We start from the raw sequence: 18,004 nt of genomic DNA on the forward strand, positions 1-18,004 counted from the left end.
CTCAAGGCGGAGAGATAATTTTTCTGTAGCTCGGTTTTTCTTGAAGCTGGTCTGGCAAAATGGGGAAGACGAAAAAGGATACGAACGCTAGAGTGGCTGGGCGACGAGAACAAACTGAACAAAAGAAAGTGCGGCGGAGCAAATGTGCATGGATAATATTCCAATGGATCGCAATGAGTTGGGCGATTCATCGGTATCGGACTCAACAAAAGAGTCAATGTACACGTCGCTGTTATAGCTGTCGAGTTCCCAAATTTTTACAGAATCTTTCTCTACTCTTGACTCGATCTTTTTGCCCGCTTGATACGATAGCTATAGCTTCATCCGCGAGGCCAACTTTCGCTTCTTCACTCATTGATGTGTTTTCATTCGTTCTTCGCTTTTTCGAACTGGTAAACAGAGTTTTCCGTGGTCCATGTTTACTTGTAACTTAATAGAATTACATCTAATACGAAAAATGCTTGGATCTGAGTAGCCAGCCAATTCGTGGTATCCATATATTCCCGCGAAAGTAGTCTCGGTTGATTGCGTACACGTTATAGGGCTGTCAATCAAGAGGGAACTTTCACTTCGGGCCGTAACGTAAAACCTCCATTTCTCCGCCAATATTGAGTTTTTTTCAATTTTGTTTTCAGAAATTAGAGATTACTCTTCGACCATTACTTTGAACCAAAAATCCAAATTTGAAGAAAATTGCCGATCTGAAGGTATACTGTAACCTTAAGGACCTGCACTGGCTTCCTGTCAAATCACGCATCGTTTTTAAGATCCTACTATTAACGTACAAAGCCCTTAATGGTCTTTCACCAACCTACCTAACTTCTCTTTTTAACGCCTATAAACCAGCTCGTTCTCTTCGATCATCTGGCCAATTACTCTTACAAGTTCCGGACGTTAAAACATATACATGTACATACGGTCAAAGATCCTTTTCCTTTTACGCCACGAAACTTTGGAATGACCTACCTTTTTATATCAAATAGTCTGAGAGCATAACGATTTTTAAAAAGAACCTTAAAACATTTCTTTTTTGTAATAGTTTTTTTAACTTAGTCATAGACATTAATAATTTCATCTTTTAGTTAAGTTTTATTCTTTTTAATCATATGCAATTGTAAGCGCATTGAGAATTCTAAATGCGCAATAAGAACCTTATTATTATTATTATTATTATTATTATTATTATTATTATTATTATTATTATTATTATTATTAATTCAACCACAGAAATGCATCGGCAAATATTTCAAACATTTTCCCATCGAAAATGACAATTATCGGTCAAAATAAAATTGATGATCCGAACGGGAGATCGGGAGATTCGGTCTGTATCCAGGAGCCACCTGGATATAGATACAGTGGGGCGATCACGGGTCTCGGAAAAACCCTTTGCCAAGATAAGAGTACTCTATTTATTCTAGCAATGTACTCGATTGCATCATGTTAGGAACAAAATAAAGACGGCTAAATAAAGTCAGCTTGAAACCTGAAAGAAGCAACTAATGACAACCTAAAATGCACGAATAGAGTCAGCTTCATTGAGATCGTCAACGCGATAAACTCAGTTTATAACATAAATGTGCCCACAAGACTTACCAAACGACATATGAGTAGGGTGTATGTTCAGCGTAAAAAGCTGTATAAAGATACATTGTTTTATCGGCAAAGGTCAAAAGAGAAATTAAAGCAATGAGGAAATAGCTTTTCTTTACACTTTCTTACTCTACAAAACCATAGTTTGAACAGCGACCATCTCTAGGCGAGCGCATTTAAACCTATTTACTTAAAACACGATATAAATCGCTTTACCGCAAAGACTGTTGACAAATTTTAGCCAGACAATGCTCAACAATGTAGAGGTCCTATTTTAACAATTACTGAACTATAATTGTCCCCTGACAAACCTGCTCGAAGGTATGTAAAAAAAATAATAATAATAACTGTATGCAGTCTCATCATTGATCCTGGCATCGACAATGAAGATTAAAGAATTATACAGAAAAAAGAAAAATCAAAGAGGATAGAGTTGGCTGTTGAACTGAGTTTCCCACCTTGAGGCGAGCATCAGACGTGATTTATTACTCTGAAAAATATACCGCATTTAGTCCAAGTTCTACGAGTGTTTTGCAGGCTACGAGTGTCCTTGTTCCAGTTGATAATCCTGGTCACCTTGGAACCCGTGACAATTCGAGTTCCATTTCCTACAGCCAAGCAAATATCCTAGAACTAACATTCCACAATAAAGCGCAAAAATTATCCAATAAATGGGCGTCTAATTACTACTCATCGTGCGTTCTTCCCACTCAGAGCGACAAAGCTCGCTATCTCAATGGTTTATTTTTCCACTTAAACTTCCCAAAAGATAACTATATTTTCGAAGAGCAAACTTTGATCGATGTTAATAGTTTTAATATTACTGAACTTAATTCAAAAGGCACCATCTTGATTAGCATGTTACTATAAGCGTTTTAAATAAGTTTTGAATGTTTGACGAAGGCAATTACGCCCTGCAAAGTCCTAAGCGCTTCCTAACTTCAAAGGTGAGACAAATATTCTTTTTGGCTGCTGTAAGAAACTGCCTAATACTTCATATAGTATCATGGGTGACAAATCACTCCTTAATTTTGGCGCCAAATTTTAGCGTTAATTTATAATTTCACTTGTGAAATTGCAAAATTGCCATGGCAACGTTTGGCGCGAAATTTCTCAGTACAATAAACAAGTCAAAACCTACCATTGCAAGCGTAATTTGGGAAGCACGATACTATATAGATTTAGTCCAGCCTAAAAGCGGAGCTCCTCAGTTATTTTTCGGAATGTTGTTACTAATGAAAATAATCCAACTTGTATGAGGTAAATTGCGAATGATTTAATAGTTTCAGCCGGAACTAGTATTACATCAGCAGATCGAGGTTTAAGATGGTGTGATTATGAAATATAGAGCCATGATTTCAGGGATTTCTTGGAAGCCACCAAAAATCTTGATCACATAACAGAACTGTCTTCTGTGCTTTTTGGTGGCATTTCTTGTTCTTTCCTTCCTTATTCAGAAAGACAAGGCATTGTTATTAATCATTATATTCTTCCTTAGCTAACATGGGGACTCCCGCACAAAAGAAGTTTACACATTTTTTGTTGTGGAGACTGATTGAAATGCAGTGGTTACAATATACTCAGTCACTGAATCTCTACCAAATGAAATCTCACAAAAATACCAAAACAGTATACATATGTGAAAAGTTGGAAAGTTTTGTTTTCTAACTTGTCCCCAAAGATACATTTAGCCATCTTCACTATTGTATGGAGTCTCCTCCTGCTGGAAGGGTTTGCAATAAGCAAAATCGCCCTCGCATGAATGGTAATTACGATATTTTTCTTTTGCTGATCATGAATACTTGCATAAGCTTCTAATAATAATTTTATTATTCAATTTCAATGTGATTTGTTCTTTTTTCCGACTGGCATTGTGGACTACAAGAGCTGTTATTCGATGCCATTAATTAATTTTGCTATGATTAAATTATACCAAGAATTATCAGTGAGCTAAGAGGAAGTTATATTATGTACATGTATTTTGTCAGCACTACACAACCAAATGCACTCAAAAGTTATGAGGCATAGGTACATTTGTCAGAAGAGCCCAGCATATCCAAGATATGTTTTGATTGACACATCAATTAAGATAATTTACAGCAAAATGGATAAAAAATACATCAATATCCTACATGCACCAAAGCCAGGCAAGGGGTTATAAGGCAATCGTTTAAACAACAGATTGAAATAATTTATAAATTAGAGAACACTATTCCTACAACAGAATGGAACAAATTAACCTTATCGGACATTGCGAATGGCAAGGCTGTCTGTAGAATGTCACAAATTTCTCAACCCTTTCTGTCTACAAAAATGCTAATCCTGCAACTTTGCTTAAGACCAGTTCTCCATTTCGTGTTGGCAAAATATCAATTTATGCCATGTCCAATGCAGATTATCACAAAATTGATTTAAAAGCTCAATAAATATCATTTTAAAGCCAAAAAGCCAATTATTTAAATAAACCATGAGTAAACTATCTCTAAGAAAAACTGATTAAATTAACAGGCACTTAAAAATAATTAGTTAATATGTGTTTCTTAATAATGTAATGCAGTGTATCTGTCACAATGTTGCAGCTATGATATTACTACAAACAGGATGGGTTGCAGAACTGAACCTCCAAGTCAGTTTATTCAATGAACGTGGTGCAGAATTTATAATCCCATCAAGTTGTCTGTAAATACAGAGAAACCAAACAAAGCATTACAATCATAAGTAATGAATTACTGAACTCTTTTACATGTACTATATGAACAGAGTATGTTCCATTAATATTGGGGATCTCTCAGAAGCTGCATCCATGATAAATAAATTTGTTCCCAGATGCATTTGTTTATAGATCTTTTCACAAATTAATATCTCTGTCATAACAGTGACCTCTGTGTTCTCCAACAATTAGCACACAAGAAAAATACACTCAGTAAGATATTGTTTACAATAAAAATCAATGCCTATAAGCAATCATAAGGACCTTAAATTTATATTACCTCAGAAATATCTCACCAGGCCATGGTTGCTTTGAAAATCTTTGATGTTTTAATACAGGCTCCCCATCTGTAACCTGTTCATACGTTGACTGACAGGAACAGGCATGTAATTCCTTTCTTTGATATACAGTGTACTTCATTGTTAGCTGTTTACTGAGTGTTAGTAGTGAATCAAATGCTAGGGGTTGGTACTCCAACTTTCACTGTGGCAGGCTCTGTCCTGAGATACAAAGCAAACTTACATAACTGTTATGAACTTTGTCACTTGCTTTTGAGAGCAAATGCAATTTGCTTCAAACAAGCAACTGGAACATTGAGGGTTACAACAATGTGCACAGTCCCAATCACAGGGTCATCCAGGCCATTTGGTTGTACATATAACTGTACAACTGTATATGAGTTCAGCTTCCAGAAGAAAATCAGAGTTTGTCAGGATAAATACTGATGTTCTTGCTTACTCAATGAATGAATGTGCAGTTCCAGAAGATATTCACACCCAACACCCATTCATGGCCAGTCTTTAGAAATTCCAAATTAAAGTATCAGGAATCAAGAGCTCTAACAGAGAAAAAACCTCCATGTGGGGTATGAATCTTTTCTTGAAGAAAACAATGTCTGAGAAATCATTAATTACAAAATAATGTTTAAGAAACATCTTACCTTTCAGAGAATTTTGTAATCTACACTGTCTGGCCAGTTCATATACATGTATTTGACAAGTTGACACTGGGCATGTTTGTAAATTTGTGCACTTCAATGTCACATTACTATGTACTAGCACTGGCCAACTAAAAACAAACAGCATAATTTGGTTAATTAATATACACTGTACATTATTAGGTTGAAATATTGGTGTAGATTGTTGCACATCAACAGATACAGAAACTATTTGCACCTGAATCAAAATGAGTGAAAAATCGTGCATGAGACATTTACATGTACATGTAACAGCCCTGAGACCACCTCAGAACCATCACAGATATGATATGATATTTTTAAACTCTCTGAAATTTCAGATTATTCAAGATTAACATATGCACATACATCATGTGGGGCAACCCTAAAACACTGAATTTGGAAACCAAAATCCGGAATCCAGAATCTGGAATCCAGAATCTGGAATCCAGAATCTGGAATCCAGATATTATGAATGATGATAGAAATAATTCACTTCAGCAATGTCTAATAAATAAATATGAGCAAAAATCATTTTGTTGTTATTTATTTTCTTGGCTTTACTTCAGCCACAGACTGTAATTGCTAAAAAATTACTGACTAGTTCTGAACAACCCTTAGCTATATATCTGGCCCCGTTGTTCAAAAGCTGCATAAAGCTATTCATTCGGTACACCACTATCCAGTCAGGGTTACTGATTTTTTGGGTGGATAGAGTTACTCATAGCCTGCGAGCAGGCTCTAGTATCTGTCTCTATTGTCTGAGCAGGCTAAATAGGTGTCTAGTGTTTTTCTGCATTGGCATGTCACCAAGAGCCTTCATGTGGCTTTGCCACTCACACCCCCAGCTCAAACACGAGAGCCTGCTCATAGGCTAAGTTACCCATCTTTTGTTCAAGCTGGCCCTGGTAAGAGCCTGGTTCTTGTCTAGATCAAATTGCTCTGAGAAGACTGGTGAGCAGCACATTAACAACAAGCTATTATAGGCTATTGCAGTGAGTTTCTGGCAGTCTTTTAGCATCTTTGAACAGCATGTGGTCTGATCTCTCAGCAAGTGAGAAGCAGATGGAAGTAAGTGTGCAACATTTCTACAAATTGTTTTAATATGATTGCCGCCAAGAATATGAAATGCTGATTTGTCACAGTATCAGTGTGGAAATTGTGTTAAGCTGGAACTGGTCTCGTATCTGTTGGAAAAATCAAATTTCATATTTAGATCAGATGGGTTAGCCCTTGGACTTTGAAATTGGGGGGCGTGACCGTCAATGTACAGGGGGCTGCCACTGATGGATATCCTGTTCTCTATGACATTTTCTATCTTGTTCAGTATGTACTAGACATAAAGGATAAATTTATACTTCCGGTAAATTGAAGATCACTTATTAAACAAAATGGCAATTACCAGCAAGCTTATTTTAGACACTCTCGAGGTGCTTGGAATAAAATTAAGACGCACTTTACTGAGATTCTCATAATCATAGCCCTCACTAAAAATAACGGTTGCACAATTTCAACAGACGGGGAATTTTTGTTCCAAAAAAAGGTTAAGTTTGAGGTCCTTTTTACTTGGCAGCTTACTTTTTACAAAACAATTTTCGCGTATTTGAAGAACTTATTTTCTTTGATTTGCGGATTCTGGTTTCCAGTTTCTGGATTCCGGTTGTTGGTTCCAGATTCCGGATTCCGGTTTCTGGGTTTTAGGGTTGCCCCATATTTAACATATTGTTTGCTTCATATTCAGTTTACATATGGCTGTTATCCAGCATAGGCAGACTTATAAGTTTTCCTTCAAAAATATATTGCAACAACTATTGCATCTTTCGTTACCTATTCTTGTGATGAAATGACACAAAATTCAAGAACAAGAAGTCATAAGCATAAAACTAACTTACATGGTAGTGCTTACAGTTCCTCTTACTGTCTGCATATGCCGTCCATAAACTGATGCTGCCTGGACAATGTACTCATCATTTTTCTGATCACACCTTTTAAAACGTCACTGTTATATAATTTGTCCTGAAAAAGCAATACATGAAATGTTATGCCTTTGGCACTCACCAAATACCTTTACATGATGTATAATGTACACCATATCAACATTCACAATTCTCTTTACTTTCATTGTAACTCTTTTGTGTCATTTTCCCTCACTTGAAGACAGGACTTCCACATTAGGTTATAATTTGCCTCTGGAATCTCTATGAATTCACAGGGAGTGATAACAATTAAATCATGACTAATTTTAGCAAAGGAGGCATTCAAATGTCAGATTTTAATGCTAAGTTTATACAGTAACTTTACATTACTCTTCGTACATATATATAACCTCTCAATTATTGCACCTATAGACAGAAGGTGTGCTGGGGGTAGAAATGTTCTAAACTCTCTGAACTTTTCCCCCTTACCTGTAATAGGATGACTATTATGAACTACGGTTTGTAACCAACACCAACATCAGGTGATGTATACACATGTATATTTTGTTGTCGTCTGTAATCATAAAAAAATAAAAATTTAAAATCCTCCATCAAGTTCATACTCAATAACACTGCTACATGTAGCGCTCTTACTGGAAATCAATTTAAGTGAAACTGTTGCAACAGCTCTGCCAAAATTTTTCCTAGCAGTTAAGGCAGGATAACAGAATATACATGTAGCACACAGCAAAGGCTAGAGATACACACATGTTAGTTATCAGTTAGGATTTGGTGAGCTTCTGTGCTGTAGGTATGGTGGAAAATAATAGATTATCAGAAATGAAGGTTTCTGAGACATTTTGACTGCACTGAGAGGAATTAATATATAAATTCAGAAAAGAAGGAGAAGTTCTTGCCCTGTCCAGTTCTCTGTAATAAAAATATCATCCACATATGAGTCATTTATAATATGTGGTTTGTGTTTAAAGCCGATATAATGCACACTCTGATTGGCCAATTCCAGTGCATTATTTACATTTACATGGTATACCTCGGTAAAACCATAAAACATTGCGTGCGACTAAAATAAAAAATATAAAAAATAGAAAGAAATGCCTAATTCATAACAATTTAAAATACTCAACACTAAAACGAATGTAATTCTTTACTTGAAAATTATTCTCCCGTAATGCCCATGGGCCAATTACAGGCATGCTAAAAAGTCCTAACACAAAGTAAAAGGAAATTAAGAAAACTATTGCTTTTTTCCGGAAAATTGTAGCGACTGAAGACAATGATGGAACACTCTGAGAGTGCATTCTATCAACCTGATGAGATAAAATTTAAGGAGAATAGAGAATTCACGAAGTTATATCACAAACAAATTGGTACAGGACAGGAGAAAGGAAACTGTACAGCCAGGAAGAAACTGAAACTTTCTTCGACCAGCAAAAAAGTATGCACGCACAACAAAGAAAACAGTCAGTGACAGTCATTTAATAAGTTAGTAAATAAAAAATTAGTGTGAAGAAGAGAGCAAAGAGAGAGATAGTGGAGATAGGAGAGCGTTCTCTCCAACTAAATTGTGTATATATGTATGTAAAAGTTATTCTTATTACTGAGAAATGGTCAGGGCAAGAACTTCTATTACACTGTTCAATTTACCAAGTTAATTAGTACTATCTCACTTTTTTGGAACATTTCCATATTAAGTGTAAATACCGTGTTGGGGAATAACCTCTTACTAAGAAAATAGGGTCCATGTACCCCCAACCAAAAGCAATGGCACAAATAACATGAATTAGTATATTCTCAGCTCCGACTATTGCATTTCTAGCTCTCTGATTGGCTCAAAAACTCCGACTATGAGCCATTAGTCGGAGTTTTACCTTATATGGAAAACAGTGCGCCAAGTTTAAAAATTTTCCGCTCTGTAAAATTGTTGAAATAAAAATCGGCGGCAAAAACCCGATTAAGAATATACTAAAACAATTATTCCATTCGACCTTGTTGGATATGAAGTGATCATAACCAACTCGCGCTACGCGCTCGTTGGTTATTTATCACTTCATATCCAACGCGGTTTCATGGAATAATTGTTAAATAGCCAATCAAAATCAAAGCAGAGCTTTATTTGCAGACAGGGTTGCCATGCATAATCGTCTACTCGACATTTTGGACTATATAAGCATTTCACCAAACCGAACTAATTGGACAGACAACAAAATAAAACGAGGAAATCTACATTATAAACACAAGATGCATATCACTACATCTGAGCTCGAGTATCAACAGCAAATCCCTTTTCAATGAACGGTGACCGAATAAAAGAGAGGATAAAGAAAATTCGTTTAAGCTTGCGGTGTTAAAGTTTAAAAATTATTCACACTTAAATTTTAATATTACTGAGAGTCTGTATTTTTGCCGACGGCTTAATTTAGCTTTGTAGTCATTTTATTGGCAGTAGCTTTACCAGTCTTCAACCAATTTAACCTCGGAATTCACAAAAGCATTTCGCCAAACCGAATAAATTGAACTAACAAAACGAGGAAATCTCCATACTTTGTAATCACAATATGCAAATATTCACATAGGAACAAAAGTAAATTTAACAAATCCTGTTCGCTTCGGCTTAAAATGGTTTGTAGACCTTTCTTGGTTCAGTTTTCAACAACAGAAGAACAAATTTTAGCAGTCTACGAAGCGGCAGTGCTAACTAAATCAGAGAAAACTTCAAAATTCGCCCGGCCGTATTTACAAGTACGATTTTGGTTAAGCTTATTTTTAGATGTGAGGTTATAAGTTTAAATTGACGACGAAAATCGATAGAAAACATAATTTGTTTACAACTTACAGCAACCTCCAAAGCGACCCACGTGTTATTGTTTAGAGACGAGCGAAATTAAAATGATGCAATTTTTAAAATCTCTTACAGCATGGCTTCAAATAAGGAAGACTTTTAATGGATTCCAATTGAAAATAAGCTTATATCGCCGAGGAAACTTAATTTTCATAGCAAACGCAACAACAAAAGACACTTACCGCAAGTTGGCAATTCAGTTCGGCCAGTGTAAATCTCCCAGGCAGAAACTTGCAGCAAAAGTTGTGAAGACTAAACTGAAGTGATATTTTCGATAGATCAACGAATCAACCACTTCTTTCCGCTACGTTTACTGTTTTGCAATTTCTCTAAAACACTCGGGTACGTTTGATTTCTCTTGTTCATCACCTGACCAAATCAGGTGACTTCTGACTTTTCTTGCACGGCTGCACAGCATCACGTTCGCGCGAATTTTGAACTTGGCCATGGAGAGTTCGGCAGTCTTCTGAATAAATTTGTCGGGTACTTTCGCCTCCTTTCTATAGCCCTCGTTAGCTTTGGTTCACGGCATTGTTCGGTATATTATTTCACGTCCTTTCTCTAGCCCTTGACTAGCTATAATTCACGGCATTGTTCAGTACTGTTTCGCCTCCTTCCCCAGCGCTGGCCCGCTTAGTCTTTTTCGCGATCTTCTTCGCTACTTCTTTGCCTGTTAATTCTTGCTTTCTGTCTTTTGCTTCAGCGCAACCCTGTCTTAAAAATATTAAATCAACCTCCGCTATCGTTTTTCTTAAAAAAACCGGCCAAGAAAAATGGCATTCACCCGCTACCAACTGAGGGTGCATGTCTCTGTCAACCACATGCCATTAGGGACAGCGCGTCTCCCAATCCCAAAATGCTTTGGAAACGAAAGAATATCGAGGTCGAAATGTATTATGGACCAAAATATAACAAGACAGCGGGAACCTGGTCTCTAACATTAGTAGGCCTGGTTAATTTTATCATTTTTAGCGGGTAAGGTAAATCCTGAATAAAATTTTTCACTTGAATTGCTCCAAGCATTGTTCGATATTTATGTATAGAATGATCCTTGCAAAGTTGAGCCGTCGACAGCTAAGACAAACCCAGTGCTTACAATACTGAGATGAGGTGGTTTTCGAAAGCTTTTCGCCAGCCCAAAACTCGGCGAGAAATCGATCGACAAATTCAAAGCCATGATCTGGGACAATCCTACTGACGATATGCTACCAAGTTATGGTAAGTTTTTTTAAAAGAAAAATTAAGAAATGACTTCATGTGGAGTGATGTCGTGATGTGTAGGCTTATTTTTCCAGGTATATCCTGAACTAGTACTGGAACCGGCTAAAATATGCAATAAAGTTTATGTAATTTTGAAGATAAACAAAACGAAAATGCGTGCACGGGCCCGAAAAAGTAAAATGATGTAAAATAGAAAATGGGATATGCTTATTTTGTAGCTGAAAAAATGCGATTAGGGTTTTAGACATGGTGTCGAAGGGTGGAAAGGGGGTTGGGGGGGGGGGGGGGGTTGGGGGGATGCCATCTCCAATACAGTATCACAGTTTTGTTGAATTAGAAACCAGTGACGCTTAGAACTTTATAATCTTATATACATCTTTGTCCGCTAGCAGCCTACTCCAACTCCACTTTTTTAGGTCTATTACCCCACTCCCTTAGAAAATATTTAATAAAGCCTGATGAAAAGTATATCATGTTGTTACTAATTAACAGGATTGACTGCAGATGAGCTTGCCTGTCTTGCTGCATCGGGAATGCAAGGCTGGGTCTATACTGATCACGTCACATGGGTTTTAAAACAGCTTAATGACATGCAAAACGATACCATGCTACTATGCCCAATGTCGTTGTTAATATCTACAATGAGATGATGAGGAAAGCTAAGTTACTTAACCCTGGACCATTAAAAAGGCTGGTTTTCACTCTGAATGTGGGACAAAGGAATGGCAAAACTTTCATTGGCAACCCTCAAAATGGTGGTAATCATTGGGTACTGGTAGATGTTGAGCTGCGACCTTTCATGAAGATCATATACTGTAAGATGCTGGCTTGGCAACCTCCCCCAGACATCATTGATGTCGTCAATGATTTTGCACGGTACATTCCACAAGTTGGAACGCACAAAAAGAGTCATTTGGTGCTTGCCCACTCTCCCAGTGCGACTAATTGGCAGGGTCATGAATGTGACTGGCGATGCCGTAACTATTCCCTGCAAAGTTGCACTGATACATGTGGTGTTATTACTCTGGTGAACGCAGCTGTGGTAGCCTTGCACAGCCCTCTTTTCTGATGGTTAACGGGTCCAGTGATCAAAGAATCGATCTTCTTGCAACACCTGACCCAATACTGGTTATATTTTGTGTCGCCCATGAGCAGAGACGAAGCCATATTCTTGTCAGTGTGAAACAAATTTTTAGTTTGTTTATTGTGGAAGTGCCACAACTTCCACTGATGACCACTCCATCTTTCCCTCACCCCCATTAGTGGTCATTATATGGTTTTACACATTGTGCTGGCATTATTTTGAGCATAATAGCGAGGCAAAAGAATCTAGCATTACGCGGGAATAACAGTGACAAAAACTGGCCGATGTCTTTTGAGCATAATATATAGTGAGATTTTTTGATCATCAAGCATTTGCATAATGACAACAAATTTGAGCATTATGTGTAAAACCCTATTTCATGACCCATTTCCAGTACTATTCTGATATTTACAACACATGTTTGCAAACACAAAATCCTTTAACAACAGAAAGACAACAATGTTGGAAAGGAATACTCCTTCTAACATGAACCGAATGCACTGCCCCATGAAAAATGCAGGACATGTGGTTAGTGTAGTACAAAGATAGAAGAGTGCTTTTAGAAACCTTTTGACCTAAGTTTTCATCTCTAAAATGGCCCTTGTGATATGATCAGTAGCAGGCTGTACATGTTTTCATGACAATTTGAACAGCTAGAGATAACTGTGCAACCTGACACTAGCCTTCTAGCAGGCTACTGCCATATTGGCTTATGATATTGGCTTATGTTATCCACAGGTCTTTAGCTTCCTCATTGTGAAGAACATCATCATAATTTACTTTGATCAAAATGAAAAAGATCACCAGGGATAATGAAAACCTGGATCTACAGGTCCCTTGGCAAAATTGTTTGTTTGATGCTGTGCTAAGTAGAGAAGATGATGTCATTATTTAGAGCATTTAGTGCAGGAAACATTTTCACACTAGAAAATATATGAAATCATTACAGGTCAGACTAGTGAAATTTTAAAAGCTGATTCTAACTGTTTCTGGACGACCCATATGGAACATGCCAGGTCTCTTTCAACTGAAATCATTTTGTTATTAGCAAAACAAGGACAGAGCAGTCATTCAAGACTATTCCAGCAGCTTGTATTAATAATAATATTAGACCATGTTTTTGATGTTCTGTAAAATAGAACAGGGATAAGCATGTGAAATCATTATTGGCATGAGGTGAAACTAGTCTTGCGTTTCACACATTTAATTTCAGTGAGCTATCACAATACTGGGCATCGTGCTTTGCATAAATATTTGATCAATCAGCTCATTTCTGTAGGATTTTTATCAACTTGATCCCCACCACAGATATATGTATGTACATGTACATGTAAGTACTGAACGGCACAGTGCGAACTATATTGATTTTGCAACAAGTTTACTATTAATTTAATATTTTTTTGCCATACATGGCTCGAGTAACATTCTAAGGAAAATTGGACTCTGAGTACATGTCTGACATCTACTGTCATTTCAATATTGTCATATAGTTATTTCATATTGTTCTAGAGTTTTTACTGCTTTTAAGCAACAAATCTGAAACAAACATTACATGCAGAAACAAAAAAAACAGATAAATATTATTATATATTATATTATATATTTTCAGGCTTTCAATGTTGGTATGTGTGTGGAATTATAATGGGATTACGGTATGAAATTCTGTATTACTGCATTAAATACACGACAAGCCGTTATGATTATTGTTAATCAAATTAAAGAAACTACATATAATTTCTACATACACAACACAAGCTAAGGTTCGTTTACTAGTAACAAATAGGTCAATGAATTGCAAGATAATAAATACCGTGGTGCACAACCGATCTGATGAGCAAAAATTTCTCTGACTGAGACGTTCGAGGGATAATTTGTGTTTCCTTTCAGAAATATTTCGAGAAAACGTGGGCTGGTGGTCGCTAACTGCGTTTTAAAGCTGAAATCAACCAGGCGTTTCAAGTGTTAGAGACCAGGCTCCCACTATCTGATTATATTTTGGCCCACAATACATTTCGATCTCGATATTCTTTCGTTCCCGATGCATTTTGGTCGTCGTCGTCGTCGTCGCCGCCGCCGCCGCCGCCGTCGTGCGTACGCGCCCACGAGTAATACCGCTAGCCATGATAACCATGAGAAAATCAATTCATGGGTTTCCTTTTCTTCCTTATATGGGTATGGGGCTCCGCCGGAGCTCCGCTATTAAAAGGTAATCAATATTGAATACCCATATTAATTTCTTTTCTCTAAGTCTTGACAAAAGCTCTAACTAGCCTCACCATGGTCTACAACAGAAACAAAGCAAATTTAAATTTCGACCAAGGGGTTAGCTTCTCGTGATAGTGAAAATTAAAGGAAAGCAAAGTAGCTGTTATTTGGCAGACAACCAGTCAATAGCTAAATCATTATGCTTTCTGTTGCTGTCTCGTCATTAACATGCATGTAAACTTTACGCCGGAATGGTGAAAGGCAGTTTTAGAAAAGTGCATGCGTAACAAAATGGGAGTCATTGAAAATATGAGGCAGCCGATTCAGAATAAGGAGGCCGCAGTTATGAAATATGAAAATTGTAAAATAAACACATCAACATAATGAGTAAATATATATTTTTTTGCAGGTTTTACTATTTGTCTTGAGGTACTTATGCTGTTTTTGTTGTGTAAAAGGTAATCAGTGTCTGGATTAGCATTAGCATGGTATTGCATCAGAGCTTCCTCAAAAGATTTTTTGATTGCATATCGGCGAGAATGTAAGAGGCTGTCCGCGTAAGAACGGATAAGGAAAATTTCAGACCTTCACCGATTGGCCTCATTTTTTCAGTTTAAGTCAACCGTTATATTTAATGTAAAAATATCACATTGATTGGATTAATTTTATTTATTTTTATTTATTTATTTATTTATTGTTATTATTACTATTATTATTATTGTTTTTTTTTTTTTTTTTTTTTTTCATTTTTTGCGAGTTGGTTTTTGAGGCGACCTCAAAACAGGCTTATTTGCCTTGGGTGACTCTTAAATTTAGCTATCAATGTCGGACGCTGCCAACAAGCTGAATTTTTTACATGCAAAAGTTTCACCTTTCTTCTATGTTTTAAAGGTTTAAGAATTACATATATATCCTGTCAACGTTTGACGGAGTTATGATTTTTTAATTTAAAAAAAAAAAAAAAGCCTCCTGCCGACCTCCGGAATGTGTCAAACTAGCTACTGTCCAAATTTGAGGGCAAAAGGACAAATTCCCTTTGACTTCTAGCTTTCAAATGGGACCCAAAGGAAGGTCCGGATGCAAGCATTTAAAGGTCGTGGAAGATTCGACAATTCATTTTATTTCAAAATTCTTGGTATAGCTTGATAGCCAGCTCTATAAGCTTTACATGTTTTAATTTGATATGGAGTTTAGATATCTACGGTTTAAACCGGACGCACTACATGATTTGGACGCGAGACAAATCTACAGGTATACGGCAACCTAAAAATACAATATGATGAATCACTTATCTTCCACAATATATCTGGTCAGTGGTATCGTGCGAGCGCCGCAAGTGCGTGTTCCTTTCTCGTAAACAGCTGGAGAGAAGGGGCGGGATTGTTATTCCCGACATGTGTTCTGATTGGTCAATACTATGTCGTCGTAGTTGTGATCTCTATCATATTTAAATCAGGGAAACAGATTGCGAGACTGATTCCCAGACTTTTGAACACCTCTGCTAACAGCGCCTTGTTGTTTTGTGCGTCTCCTGTACGACGAGCCTCCGTTACCTCTCCACAAACAATGTCGGTCGATAGTCGATCGTTCGATAGGCAGCCTTGACTACAGTCCCTCGTTCATCATCATCCGCTAGCTGCGCCACAAACCAGGAAAAGATCTTGGTCGATATATAGTCGATCGTTCAATGGGCAGCCTTGATTACATCCCCACGTTCAACATCCGCTACCTGCTCCACAAACCAAGAAAAGATCTTGATCGGTTGATAGTCGACCATTCGATGGACAGCCTTGATTAGAGCCCCTCGTCCCGTGAACACGACGCTTTATTCTCCAACAACAGCTCCCTTCAGCATTTCATAGGCTTCTTTAAAGGGAATGTGAAGCTCCACACCCTCTTCTACTGATCCTCGGAGTAGAAAATGAAAGTTCACTCTAGGAATGCTGATTCCGTTCACCTCTCACCTTCTCTAGTGCGTCCAGACCAGGGGCTACATCGAGATTGTTGTTATAGCGCTGCCAGTCTGTAAAGATCGGCATGCCTCGCTTCTTGAACATTTGTTTTACAAGATCTCCCCTTGCATACAGCTGGTGCGCCTAAAATTATGAACTGTCCAATTAGGATTCAGAACGCGGGAAAAACTGTACTACCCTGATGTCAATGTATGTTAAAGGGAAAGGCATGGCATGTCGAAAAAAATTTTCTTACCGGAGACGGTACTAAATATTCTCGAGAAAAAGGATTTACAATTTCAAAAAGCACATGAGGTTATGAAGAGTGACAAATATGGAACAGTTTCTTTCTTCATTTAATTTGGCGCCAAAAATGTGTCGCCCGCGTCCTGTCTCTCACTCATAGTTTGCCGAGTGTCGCCAGGTAAGAACATTAAAAAAAAAAGTGAAGCCTGGCAGCCGAATGGCTTATAGCTGCCGGAGCTTATGTCGGCTAGGAGTATTTTTATTCCCCCTTGACGGGATGCTAGTCCATCGCAGGTCACTCCCCCGCAATTTGTTAGGTTTCCCCAACAATTTGTCGGTACCCATTTATACTCCTGGGTGGAGAAAGGCACTGTGAGAGTTGCCCAAGAACACAACACAGTGTCCCCAGCCAGGGCTCCAACCCGGACCGCTCGCGCCGGGAATGAGCGCACTAACCATGAGGCCACCGCGCCTCTCAGGTAGGAACATAGTTGTGTCATTAATTTTGAACAAAATAATGTTGTTCTTCGTCAAATTTAACCCAGAATTCTCGAGTTAAGTATTAAAAGGAGTCAAAAAAACTTTAACATTGTCTTAATTTTTGTTCGCTGCGAAGAAAAAAATAATAATCGTGTCGTTTCGGTAGAACAGTTCGGTTTTGACTACCGCTCAATACTGCGAGCGCAGTCGCCGTGTGCAAGGCCACTGTGGATGTTAGTGTGATCTGGTAGACCTGAGTAATCAAGCTTTTCTGGTTTATCGAACCATTCATAGAGGAAGTACAATTTCTGAACAAAACATTCGTAGGCCGTTAGATGTAAATTTCGTAGCTGGTTCCCGGGCAGGTAGTTGATTATCAGTCAAGAAACCGGAAGCCTAGATTCTACATAAACATGATGGTGTTCGTCGTTTTCGCTACTCTGATCTGACAATTTTTTATTCTACCGAATAAAAAAGTATTTCATTTTTTTTTTTTTTATTTGCATATAGGAGTAAAATTAAGACGTGAGAATTTTAAAAGCGATAAAAAATATGTAAATATGCACTAAATATTGCAAAACGTACAAACTAATTAACTTTAATTACTTTTTAAATTTAAAAATGATCTCAGAGGGATCGAAACGTCGTTTTCGTTAATAGCACATTTTTTTTTTTCTTTCTTTTTTTTTTCCGAAAAGGTGTTTCGAAGAAAGTGCTCGTTAGAGCAAAAAGGAAATCTTCTTTGCTCTGTCAAAAAAAAAAACAAAAACAAAAAAACAAGA

General features: G+C 37.3%; 2 long non-coding RNA genes across 4 annotated transcripts; one reads left to right on the forward strand and one right to left on the reverse strand.

The window, feature by feature from the left end:
• Positions 1-4,462: 4,462 nt before the first annotated feature.
• On the reverse strand, positions 4,463-8,969 carry LOC149096083 (uncharacterized). 3 transcript variants are annotated; one of them, XR_016204467.1, is made up of 3 exons: positions 7,664-8,872; positions 5,244-7,274; positions 4,463-4,803 (listed from the first exon to the last, which is right to left on the reverse strand). It is a non-coding gene; the product is annotated as an uncharacterized LOC149096083 (long non-coding RNA). The 3 variants fall into 3 exon arrangements; XR_016204468.1 differs by having other exon boundaries at positions 5,244-5,371; positions 7,151-8,848; XR_016204466.1 differs by having other exon boundaries at positions 5,244-8,969.
• A 1,869-nt stretch (positions 8,970-10,838) lies between these two features.
• On the forward strand, positions 10,839-14,165 carry LOC149096084 (uncharacterized). The gene is made up of 2 exons (XR_016204470.1): positions 10,839-11,252; positions 11,748-14,165. It is a non-coding gene; the product is annotated as an uncharacterized LOC149096084 (long non-coding RNA).
• Positions 14,166-18,004: the final 3,839 nt, after the last annotated feature.

This window comes from Orbicella faveolata, unplaced genomic scaffold (genome assembly GCF_042242905.1).
Source record: "Orbicella faveolata isolate gen_17 unplaced genomic scaffold, um_ofav_v1 contig_48, whole genome shotgun sequence".
NCBI classification, from domain to species: domain Eukaryota; kingdom Metazoa; phylum Cnidaria; class Anthozoa; order Scleractinia; family Merulinidae; genus Orbicella; species Orbicella faveolata.